Below are 13,729 nucleotides of genomic sequence, written 5' to 3' on the forward strand. Positions count from 1 at the left end.
CCAATCCAGACCTATTTGTATCGCAGCTGGACTGACCTTTAAAATCCAAGATCACTAATATTGGTTGCCAAGATTTTATTATCACATCAAATGGGACAGGTTTAGTCGTGTAGAATCTTGTCTTCATAACCTCATAGAAATCGAATTTTCAACTACCAGTCACTGTTGTTCAAGTTTCCACCACTTGCAACACTAAATAATTGCGTTCTCGCAAGGGAATTTGAGTCCAGAAACATTGACTTCTAGTTCAATGCCGTTAAAGATGGATTATTAGTCATAGTATTAGCATCTATATAGTTTGTTAGAGAGAGATCTAAGTTTATACACGAATGGGTGTACTTTTATTTTTGTTCGTTTGTTGTAATTTACTATTTTTCTTGCCTGATTCCTCTTTTGGATCTGATACCATTACTTCATCTCAGTCTCTTAGTGATGGTAGGACCTTAGTTTCAAAAGATGGAAGCTTCGAGCTTGGTTTCTTCAGTCCTGGTAGTTCCAAGAATCGTTACATTGGAATTTGGTACAAAAGCATCACAGTTAAAACTGTTGTTTGGGTAGCAAACCGACTCAACCCCATCAATGACTCTTTTGGATTGTTAATTATAAACAAGAGGGGCAATCTTATTTTAAAAAGCCAGAGCATGAGGGTAGTTTGGTCAGCAAGCTTGAGCAAAGAAGTGCAGCAGACTCCAGTGGTATTACAGCTACTAGATTCAGGAAATCTTGTCCTCAGAGGTGAACAAGAGGGTGATTCTGGAACTTATTTCTGGCAAAGCTTTGATTATCCTTCTGATACATTGCTTCCAGGAATGAAGCTCGGATGGGATTTAAAGACTGGCTTTGAGCGACGTGTAATATCGTGGAAGAGCGCAGACGACCCGTCTCCTGGAGACTTTATTTGGGCAGTTGAACGACAAGATAATCCTGAGGTAGTCATGTGGAAGGGTTCAAGCAAGTTTTATACCACTGGCCCGTGGAATGGCCTTAGCTTCAGTGCCCCAACGACAAGGCCTAACCTAATTTTTAACTTCAGCTTTGTCGCTAATAAGGATGAGCTGTGCTACACATTCAGCATCAAAGATAAAGCAGTTGTCTCAAGGATTGTCATGAACCAAACCACCTATTTAGGTCAAAGATTCACATGGAGTAATAACACTCAAACTTGGGACTTGTATTTAAAAGCGCCAAGAGATGAATGTGACACTTATGGTCTTTGTGGTGCCTATGGTGTTTGCATTATCAGCAAATCGCCCGTATGCCAATGTTTAAAAGGTTTTAAAACTAAATCAGGCGGGTACATGGACTGGCATGAAGGGTGTGTGCGCAGTAAGGCATTAAACTACTCTAGACTGAAAGAGTTTGTATATAGTGTTTGGTTTAAGAGAAACTAACAAGAAAATAAAAGAGAATCATAAAGAACCAGATCTGAAAATGATCATATTCTCATATATTTGAGTAATGATTACAACTTGTTATTTATAGTAAAAGATCAGAGGCGTCACGTAGCTTGTCAGTTTGTTGGATCTAATATGCATGCAGTACAGTTCGTTATCTTTGCTGCTGAGCTGGATAACTAACTCAACACACATAAGCAACAGCAGCTCCATTTAAATCAGATGCTCTCATCTGTACCATATTATCATACTCTGTAACATCCTCCCTCAAGCTGAACTGACCTGGATGGACATTCAGCTTGCTTCTTAGATAGTGAAACTGATTGAAGGTTAGTGCCTTGGTAAGAACATCGGCATTTTGGTCTTCACTGGGAATGAACTGAACTGTAATTTGCTTAGCTGTTACTTTGTCTCTGATGAAGTGAATATCAAGCTCAACATGCTTAGTTTTAGCATGATAAACAGGATTGTGAGCTAAAGCTATGGCACTTTGATTATCACACCACATTATAAGGGCTGTGACAAGATGAATATGTAGCTCTTTCAGTAAGGACTGAATCCAAGTAACCTCAGCTGTAGCTTGAGCCAAAGCTCTGTATTCAGCTTCAGTGCTTGATCTGGAAACTACTGCCTGTTTCTTAGACGACCAAGAAACCAAATTTGAACCAAGATAAACAGCATAACCAGCCACTGATTTGCGGTCATCCTTATCACATGCCCAATCTGAGTCACTAAAACAATTTATCTGCATAGTGCCGTAATGATAAAAATGTAATCCAAAATGAATTGTTCCTTTCAAATATCTAAGAAGCCTCTTACAAGCCTCCCAGTGCTCTGCAGTTGGTGAAGCTAAAAACTAACTCAGTTTGTTTACAGAGAAAGCTATTTCTGGCCTAGTGAGAGTCACATACTGTAAAGCTCCAACTGCACTTCTATATTGAGAACTATTTGAAATAACATTTCCTGACCCCTTTGTAAGATAATGACCAGTGGCCATCGGAGTAGGAACTGGACTGCAGTTAGCCATATTGTGTTTGGCTAGAATATCAGCTATGTATTTAGATTGAGAGAGATAAATTCCAGATGCTGTTTTGGTAACTTCTATCCCAAGAAAATAACTCAATTTGCCCAGATCCTTCAAAGCAAAAGCATTTTGCATATTTGTAATCACTTGCTGCACCATTTGATCACTTGAGCCTGTTATGATTATATCATCCACATAGACAAGAACAAAAATTACTTGATCACCTATCCACTTGTAGAAAAGGGAGTTGTCTGACCTTGAATTTTGGAAACCCCATTTCACAATCATAGCATATTTCAGTCTCTCAAACCATGCCCTGGGGGCTTGTTTTAAACCATAGAGAGCCTTTTTCAGCTTACAGACATGAAGAGGTCGAGATGGATCAATGAAGCCCTCTGGCTGCCCCATGTATACATCTTCAACTAATATGCCATTCAAAAAGGCATTATTCACATCCACTTGTCTGAGCTCCCATTTATTCATAACTGCCAAACTTAAAATAACTCTGACTGTGGATGCTTTAACAACTGGACTGAATGTTTCTGTGTAATCAACTCCTTGTGTCTGATGAAACTCCTTAGCCACTAACCTAGCTTTGTATCTAGAAATGGTTCCATCAGCATGATATTTTATCTTGAATATCCATTTGTTTCCAACTACCTTAACTGGTTCACTTGGCAAGACCAGATCCCATGTATGATTGTTCTGAAGTGCTTGAAATTCTTCTTGCATTGCCTTAAACCATTTTGGATCAGATAAAGCTGCTGAAACAGAAGTAGGTTCTGAAGGTATGGCTAGTAAAGCAGCTAAAAAAGATTTAGGCTTAAAGATACCAGCCTTGGATCTGGTTATCATGGGATGACCTATAGGTGGTGCAGCAGGTAATATATGAGGGGGAGATTGTGTATGATGTATATGATGTGTATGTGATGTCGAAGTAGAAGATGAAGAGGAGGTTGAAGATGGAGAGAATACCTGTGGAGTGTCAGCAGGTAGGTAATCACTTGCTGGAGATTCTTGCAGGGGGGATTGTACTTGTGGGATTGGAACAAGAGTAACTTTGGACTCTGAAGAAATATCTGAGGGACTGCAAGACTGAGCAATGGAAGAGAAGTCTGATCCAGACACATATGGAAAAGATTGTTCATCAAAGATGACATGATTAGACACATACACACGACCAGATGAATGAAGACACTGATACCCCTTATGACAAGAGCTATACCCAATGAAAACACATCTGTTTGATCTAAAGCTGAGCTTGTGTCTGTTATAAGGTCTGAGATAAGGAAAACAAGCACAACCAAAGACCCTAAGAGAGGCATAATCTGGGTAGTCTGTTGATAAGGAATACAGCAGTATGAAAGGCATTCCACCAGAACTTAAGTGGTAAGTTAGCTTGAGCTAACAGAGTGAGGCCAATGTCCACTATGTGTCTATGTTTTCTCTCAATTCTTCCATTTTGATGATGGATATGTGGACAAGGATGCCTGAACTGAATTCCAAACTGAGTGAGATATGATGCAAAGGTTCTAAACTCCCCTCCCCAATCTGTTTGAACTGTTTTGATGTGTTGTTGTAAGTGTTTTTCAATAAAAGATTTGAATTCTGTGAAAACTTGGAGTGCATCTGATTTGGTAGTCAAAGGAAAAATCCATGTGAATCTGCTAAAGTCATCTAAAATGGACAAATAATATATATAGCCTTGAGTGGATGCAACATGTGATGGTCCCCATAAATCAGCATATATAAGTTGTAATGGTGCTGTTGTTTTTGTTGGAACAGATCCAAAATGTAAAAGATGACTTTTACCATGTTGACAGGCATTGCAAAAGTTTGGAGTTTTATTGAGTACATTGAAACTATTACAAGCTTTCAATACTGATTTGAGTGTGTGTAAGGCAGGATGTCCTAGCCTTTTATGGAAAACATTGACATCGACTGAGCTAGTATTGACAGCCAAGGCTGATTTACACAGCAAATGATGAGACAAAGTACTCTTACTTATTTCAGGAGAAATATCACTAGACAAAGGAGAATGAAAAGCAAACAAAGACTGAGGTTTATTGGAAGAAAGTTGACATGACAAGGCTGAGCTAGTTTCAGAGACTTGAGCTGCAGATTGGACTTGATACAATCCCCCTGTTGCAATTCCTCTAAGCAAAGTGATCCCTGAGTTCCTGGCCTTGACAACACAGACATTTGCAAAAAACTCAAGTGTCACATTATTATCTACTAAGAGCTTTGAAACACTGAGTAAATTTTTCTTAATATTTGGAACATGAAGAACATGGTTTAAACACAAGGGTTTATTTGCAGTAGTAGCTAGCAATACTGATCCAATATGCTTAATATGCAATGCAGAACCATTCCCAACAAGCAATTTGTCAGTTCCAACATATGGCTTGAGATCCAGTAATTTACCTGGGTCATTTGTGATGTGGTTAGTAGCACCACTGTCAATGTACCAAGCTGGATCTTCAATCATCTCAGGTGCATGAGCTGGAACAGGGACTGAAGGAGATCCAGAGTAATCTCCAGTAGGAACAAAAGCATGAGCAGGAGAGTAACCACCATGAGAATTAGATGGTTGATAAACATTGAAAGCAGCTGGATCTGAATACATCAAATGGCCTTGATAACCAGGTGCTCTTGGTATGTTGAAATTACCAAACTGAGAGTTACCAATTCCAGCACCATATTGAGGATTAAGATTTCTACCAAAATTACCAAAATTTCCATAAGCCATAGAGGACCTATTTCCATTAGCATAGCCTAAACCTCTACCATATTGCCTCTGACCAGGCCTAAAATTTCCATTAAAAACACCTCTTCCTTGATTTCTTGAAGGAACAAAAGCTGAGTTAAACCTATTCCTGCATTTATGTGCACCATGACCAGAAATGAAATAGATCTGACATACAATTTGTGAGAAGTTACCATCACTAGATCCAGCTCTAGAATTATAACCTCCTCCATACGATCCAGTGTTAAACTTCTGATTACCATTAGTGTTTTTACCAGGATTGAACTGCTTTTGAGCAACATTAGCTGACAAGTTATGTGTAACATCACTTGCAATTTTTCCTCTCTTTTGTTCCACACGATTTTCATGACTCAATAACAATGAATAAAACTCATCAAGATTGATATTATCTCCTCTAGCTAACACAGTAGTAACTAGTGACTCATAATCAGAGGAATCCAACCCAGTCAAAACATGTTGAACGAAATCATTCACTTCAACAGGTTTTCCAGCTAAAGCTAAGCTATCAGATATCCTTTTCATTTTTGCAAAATAATCAGTTATGGACATCGAGCCTTTTTTAAGAGTTTGGATTTGCATTTTTAGAGGCATTATTCTAGCTTGTGACTGGGAAACAAACATACTTGTAAGTGTATCCAGCAGCTCCTTTGCAGTTGAGCAATGGATCACAGTTGTCAGCAGATTTGGCTGAATAAATGAGAGCATCCAGCTCAGAATCAATTGATCTGTCTTTATCCACATTGTGTAAGCTGGATTGATCTCTTGATTCTCTGTTCCAGTTGAGAAACCAGCAGCAGAGCTTGTAGCAGAGAAAGATTTTTCCGGACAGACTTGATTTCCATTGATGAAATCTTCTAAACCATTTCCTTTAATGGATGTGAGAATCTGAGTTCGCCAAACAATGAAGTTATTATGATCTAGTTTTATCGGAGTAATAAAACTATAGGATCCAGAATTTTGATTCGAATTTGCCATTTGTTGGCTCTGATACCATGAAAGAGTTTGTATATAGTGTTTGGTTTAAGAGAAACTAACAAGAAAATAAAAGAGAATCATAAAGAACCAGATCTGAAAATGATCATATTCTCTTATATTTGAGTAATGATTACAACTTGTTATTTATAGTAAAAGATCAGAGGCGTCACGTAGCTTGTCAGTTTGTTGGATCTAATATGCATGCAGTACAGTTCGTTATCTTTGCTGCTGAGCTGGATAACTAACTCAACACACATAAGCAACAGCAAGATGGTTTTATCAAATTTACTGATCTGAAATTGCCAGATGCTAATTTCTCTCGGGTGAGCAAAAGTGTGAATCTCAAGGAATGAAGGGAGAAGTGCTTAGAAAACTCTTCATGTATGGCGTACACAAATTCAGATATCAGAGGAGGCGGCAGTGGCTGTGCCATGTGGTTTGGCGATCTGATTGACATGAGAAGCTTTCCAGATGGTGGGCAGGACTTCTATATTCGAATGTCTGCTTCAGAGCTAGGTATTTGCTGACCTCTTTATGTTACTCCATAATGAGAATTTAGAAGTGCCACTCCAGTTAGATTACATGTTCCCATTTTTTTTATTGTGTGATTTGTTCACGAGTTCAGATATTGAGGTGCTCCTATCTGCTTGAACAGTGAATTTTTGCTGCAACTTGAGTTTTTTTTTTTTTTTTTCTTACCTTTATGATTATTGACTTACTTTACTATATCTGAATATGCCAATCAAGGAATGAAAGGCGAGCCTACGACAAAGATAGTGGTGCTAGTCATTTCTGCCGTTGCTCTGTTGGCCGTGGTGCTTATATCTGGCTATTTGATCCACAAACGAAGGAGAAACATAGCAGGTAAAATAACTCCCTTTGCCTTCACATATTTATTGCCATTTGTTTGAACTTTTACGCAGCAGTTTTCATTCAACCAATGGTTCCGATAGTTTTCTTTGCTTTCTTCATTATGAGTTCTTCAATCAAATTCTTTACCAAGTAGATAGTATTGAAAGAGCATATCAATTAGACGGGGACTGTTAAATGAATGAACTTTAATAAATTTTTTGGAAAAGAAGAACCTTCGCATCAAGAACAAGAAAATGGAAGTTTCCATTTTAATTAAGTCCTGTATCTGGACTGCATATGTTTCTTTCGGTTAGTACTGTCCATTATTATTTCTGTGAAAACAGAAACTGATCAGGAAAACGAAGATCAAAACATTGACCTGGAGCTACCACTATTTGAATTAGCTACAATTTCTAATGCCACCAATAACTTTTCAATCAACAACAAGCTTGGAGAAGGTGGCTTTGGACCTGTATACAAGGTAAACAGAAACTTGCTTGTCAAAATTACTTATTTTACCTGGTAATTAAATTCACATGTCTTTCCAGGGCACACTTGTGGATGGACAGGAAATTGCTGTGAAAAGGCTTTCAAAGATTTCTGATCAAGGATTGAAGGAGTTGAAGAATGAAGTTATACTATTCTCCAAATTACAGCACAGAAATCTTGTAAAGCTTCTTGGCTGCTGCATTCACGGAGAGGAGAAATTGTTGATTTATGAATTCATGCCGAACAAAAGCCTGGACTACTTCATATTTGGTCTGGATGCCTCTAAAACTTACAATTTTCAGCTAGCTAGTCCCTTGATTATAAACGTTTCTTATAATTTAGTGCAGATTTTTTTTATAAAAAAAAAAAGAGAGAATTCAAGCTGAAAATTGTACTAACCTTTGTTATGATACTCTCTAGATCAAACTAATAGTAAGCTATTGGATTGGTCCAAGCGTTTTCACATTATATGTGGAACTGCTAGGGGGCTTCTCTACCTTCATCAAGATTCTAGATTGAGGATTATACATCGAGATCTCAAAGCAAGTAATGTGTTACTTGATCATGATATGAACCCAAAAATTTCAGATTTTGGCTTGGCTAGAACTTGTGGTGGAGACGAGACAGAAGGAAACACAAATAGAGTGGTTGGAACATAGTATGTCTTGTTTTTTCATCTTTATTATTCATTTCCACTGATTAATAAAATTTAACTTTTTCTGATTCTTTGAAGTGGTTATATGGCACCGGAATATGCTAGTGATGGGCTATTCTCAACAAAATCCGATGTCTTCAGCTTTGGCATTTTGTTGCTAGAGATAGTAAGTGGAAAAAAAAATAGAGGATTTTATCATTCAGACCACAGCCTTAACCTTATTGGACATGTAAGTAAAATGCACACTCTTCTTAGAAAATGAATCAAGAATTATGTCACTTTAATTTTGACTTAAATTAGTTTAAACTGATAAATCATAAATGATGAAAACGTTTTGATATCTTTTAGGCATGGAAGTTGTGGAACGAAGGCATGCCTTTACAACTGATCGATGCTTGTTATCAAGAATCATGCAATCGCGCTGAAGTGATACGATGTGTCCACATTAGCTTATTGTGTGTGCAACAGCATCCCGACGACAGGCCAAGCATGCCATCAGTGATCTTGATGTTGGGCAGTGAAATTGTATTGCCTCAGCCAAAGCAACCTGGTTTCTTGGCGAACAAGAAATCAACAGAACCAGATTCTTCATCAAGCATGCTTGAATCATCTTCTACTAACACAATTACGATCTCAGAGTTGGAGGGTCGATAGAGAAGCTATTAGTGAAACGTCTTATGAGACACTTTCTGAAACTTAAAGTGTACATTTTCAGTAATATTTCAAACTTGGAATGATTTATTCACAGTTTTAACGCTCTTGTGAATCTAGTACCAACGATTAATTTTACTAGTCGGATTACAACTTAATAATTCTATTACAACTTATCTATCCTGGAGTGGATCCTAATCCATATTTTTTAGTCTAATTTATCTGGAGGAAGATGAATAAACTTATTAAAAGATGTCATATCAATAAATATTAATAAATCTTTAAATTATTTTGTCTTTCATTATGTTAACAAATTGTTAAATTTTCTAACTGACATCCCATGACGCCGACATAATTTGTGATCATCAATTAAATTTTTTGCATCTAATAATTGGTAACACACTAATCTTTCGATGGATGCTGACAAAGCCATTAAGGGGCCATCATCACCTTTGAGAGTTCGAAGAAAATCTCAGCCTTTTTGGGCTTGCAAGACTTGAGTGATGATGATCTCAAGTGTATGTTGAAAGAAGGTGACTTTGATTGTGATAGAGCTCTTAAGCAGATGGAGTTTTGTGTCTTGATGCTTAAATTGAGTCCTGAGGTGATGGATGCTTCAAGGTTATTGGTTGAGGAAGCTCTAGAACAAGAATTCAGTGGTTGTTATTGATTTTCGGCCTTTTATTTATTTATTTATTTTTTTTGTTTTATTGATGTTTCAAGATTTTTTTTTTTAATGAAATAAATTTTCTTATGCAGAAGGAAATGAGAAATATAGATAACCATTTGGCATATCTATTTACTTGTTTTATGGCATATACTAAGAATGTAGATATGAATTTGGCTTGATAACTTAGCAACAGCTACAAAAGCTTTTGTCAATTTGGTCCGATTGCCATCCAATTTAAGTGAGTTGGGGATCAAGTCTTGCTCAGTTGTCTCAAGACTTTACTATTTGGTTACTAAATTTAATCGATCATGGCTCTCCAAACTTTGAATAGCCTAACGTAGCGATTGATCACAGGACTCGGTTTAAGCCTCGATGTTCTCAAGTAGTGGAAGCCCAACATGCGGGCTCCCAAATTAGATGATCTATCTAAACAGCCCCATATGCTTAAAAAAATCAATCTTTTGCCTAAAAATTTTTGTAATTGGTGCCTCATCAGCAATCTATGTTTCTGCTCCAAGTTACTGATATCTCATAGAGAACATTGTTGTCTGGAAAACTGTGGCAAAAGCTTGACACTGGAGCTGGAGGTGAGTTTTACTTGAGATACATTGTCTAATCAAGCAATGAGTTGTTGTAAACCTTGATGACAGGCTAAAGAAATATTAAAATGCAAAAACTTTACAGTAGGAAAGTTCTTGTAAAAGTGACGGTCCCCTCTGGCAGCTATTAGAAATTTCAAATGTCCAAATCTTTTGAGGGCCCTGTGATGGAATCGGCTTCAAGAACTGCTGAATTTTCTGGATTCCAAGGGTATGTTTGGGATTGCTTTTAGCTTTAAAATTTTTGGGTTGATTCATAATTTTGGGTTAGATTTTGTGCAAAATATATATATATATATATATATTTGCCCCTGTGACATCATCATGACATCTGTATTTGACTAGTCGTTCTAACCAAAAAAATAATAAAAATTAAACTACCCAAAAAAAAAAAACACTTTAATAATTTATGTAGTGGTTTGTGTTACTTCATCATAGTTGAAGACTTGAAGTAGTGAAATAATAAATAAATAAATAATGGCTCCAAAAAAACAAATAAATAATGTATTGCGTGTTCAAACTGCCTTCAGTATAACATTTGGCCCCAAAACTAATAAAACTAATAGAAATTGTAAACAATAAATAATAGCATAACATTTAGCCCCTACCGTTTGTAGGCTGTTCTGTTGACTGTTTGTTGGCCGATGAAAAGACAAGGATACCCCTCGCGCTCAAATCAAGAACCGAATTTACTATTTCGACTGCTGTAATCTGCTTTAGCGCCAAAGGGTAGAGTACTTGAGTACTTGACAAATGACAAAACGCCATTGACAAAACAATGACATTACTGAATCATTAAAAAATAATAATAATAAATTAAATACAACTCTATTCCTCTGATGACCATAAATTGTTACATTTGTAAGCAAAAAATAAACAAATAGATAGATGAAAAAAAAAAGAACACATTTCCCATTTCTTTCACTTGCTTCTCAAGCTATACACACTCTTTCATCAATTTAATCACAGCTCAACTTTTAATTGAATTTCAAAGTTGTAGACACTGGAATCAAACCCATGGATTCACAAAGGTCAAAATATGAGAATGTTTAGAATTGAGATGTTGTAGCTTCTAAGCTACAGTTGTTGTGGAAAAAAAACTGTAATTATAAAATAAAAGTTAGTAATATATAGTAAATGTGAATTTTAAATAATAATTTTGATAAAATTATTAAAAATATAATAAATTTTTCATTATACAAGTGAAAAATCATATTAATATAGCTCTCAAACTACAGCAACTAGTGTTTACCAAACACTTTAGAACTGCAGTTGTCCAACCTCAATCCCAAACGCATCCTATATCAAGCAGATCAACAACAATTTTATGCACCATGTTGAAAGTTTTCTCATCTAGGACTGGCAAGCACCAGAATGGCTGGATCATCAACAACAATTTATGAGCCACTGTGTCTTGGTTTCACTGAATTGCTGGATGATTAGCTTGGTCTTGAAGCTGAAATTTTCACCTAGAACTGAGAAAATAGTTAAATGAAATAATGACATACAATAAAGTCAACAAAATACAAGGACAAATAAACTTATTTAGTAATGTCGCAATTATATTTATTGCCATGCTATCACTTTCATTGCAGACATCATCACCATAATACTAGCAGTCTAGCACTAATAGCCAGAATAATAATAATAATAATAATAGTAGCACGATTTTTGAAATTTCTGTAGAGTAAGATCTAAAAATGCCAAAAATATCATATGAAAAAAAAAAAGGTCCAAGAATTCAAGGAAAGAAAACTCATTAACAAAGAACCTAACTTTTTAATCATGTTTAATAAACTAAGTTCTTATGATTTTCCATTATTAAGACAATTGGTTTCTGCTTTCTAATGTTTCAAAGCATACCAAGAAATATTAACAATTACCAAATCAGTAAGCAGCACAATTACTTGATAAGACGTTTGACTTGTCTAACCCAAAATTGTACCCAATTCTACACTCTACTATAAAGCTAATGAAGCCGAACTTACTTTGACCAAACAACACTATTAGCTCAGTTAAAGGAAACCACAACTGAATAAAGATCAGCTGAAATAACTAAATTGAAAAAAGTTCATAAAACTAAAACTAACTTATAATAGTCTATTAAAGACATACAAAACAGGAAGATAAATAAACATAGGTCTATTTTCTTGACACTGCCAAGTTTTGGTTTCAAAATCACCATATTGCAATAATAAATTGTTGTGATTCCTAAGATACAATATGTAGCAGCTTATATGCTGGCAATCATAGTCAAAGAAGATGGTTGTCAAACGTCCTCGCAAATCAAGAAGCTAATAAAGACCAGGTCGCGCAACATTAACATATATCAGTTCTTTGATATAAAGATATTGAATGTTATACACTTCTAATCCCAAGTCCTGAAACATAAAACAAAAGTTCACTTCACACATTCATAAGGCTAAAGTACTAGAGAAATGGAGAATAGACATGGATATGGGTCAATAAACTATTAAGCTAATTAATGCACACGACGGAATCTGTTAGAACTAGTTAAATAGCCCTTACAGAGAACTAGCAGAAGCATCCAATTTCCTAAAAGGAGATAACAGCAATACTCATAAAATAGCTTCACTTACCATTAAGCAATATGCTAGTATTAACTCGCGAGATAACAACTGATGATTGATTCAGTTGCACTTACATATGCCTAAAGTTTTAACTTTCAAATTGATTGCTCCTTGCTCCTTTATCTAGAAACATATTTGACGGTGATTAATCCTGACCTCTACCATGCCATTCAATTTTCATATTCTCATAATCGTAAATTCATTTTTAGGAATATCAACTCCATTATTAAGAGCCCAAACTTGATCAAACAGAACTATTAGCTCATAACTTCATCAATTGGATAAATAAAGTCACAATAACAATGCCGGCGGCTGCTTCAATACATCATCAACAAACCCATTTTCATTTAATCAACAAAAAACCCCGACAGCATTTTCAACACATCAACAAACCCATTTTCATTTTAATTGATAAAACAACGCCAGCAGCAGAGCAACTTCATCAAAACATCAACAAACCCATTTTCATTTTGTGAATATTATTAGAGTGTATATTTTCTTATTTTCTACCTTTAATTTAACAAAGTTGGATATCTCTTATAGAGAAATTATTAATTAATTTTTGTCTTCATTCAAGATTGCCCCGTAGATCGAACCAGCGTCAGTTAACAGACGCTACCGTTGTTCTTAACTAATATGGAAGCAGCTTTATTTGGAGGATATGCTGTACTTATGATTTAGCTCACGTCATTAACAAAGAATTTAGTGGTCCAAGTTTTTGCAGTAGAGTAACTAAACAGCAGTGATGACCCAGTCAAGTCAATGTATAAATATTGAAATGACTATTAAGGCCTGAGAACCGACCTCAATTACCTCAAAGTTTTCAAAAAGAAATTGGACCACCAAAAAATTTCCCACTAATAACTACCGATTGCAACTTGTAGATCGCAATTTATAGACAGATTTATATTTTTTTAAAAAAGTGTTCCAAGTCCTCTCTGAGGTTCTCACTCGGTTCTACATGTAATGTAAGATAGAAAGATTCCAATCAAAATTTTGATTCTTGTTCAAACATAACTACGATATCCACGAAGTCTGTGTTGCCACAAGTAGGGATGGGCA

At 35.9% G+C, this 13,729-nt stretch overlaps 1 pseudogene; it reads left to right on the forward strand.

The window, feature by feature from the left end:
• Nucleotides 1-329: 329 nt before the first annotated feature.
• On the forward strand, nucleotides 330-8,810 carry LOC18054749 (annotated as a pseudogene).
• Nucleotides 8,811-13,729: the final 4,919 nt, after the last annotated feature.

The sequence above is a fragment of the Citrus clementina genome, unplaced genomic scaffold (assembly GCF_000493195.1).
Source record: "Citrus clementina cultivar Clemenules unplaced genomic scaffold, Citrus_clementina_v1.0 scaffold_1, whole genome shotgun sequence".
Lineage (NCBI taxonomy): Eukaryota > Viridiplantae > Streptophyta > Magnoliopsida > Sapindales > Rutaceae > Citrus > Citrus x clementina.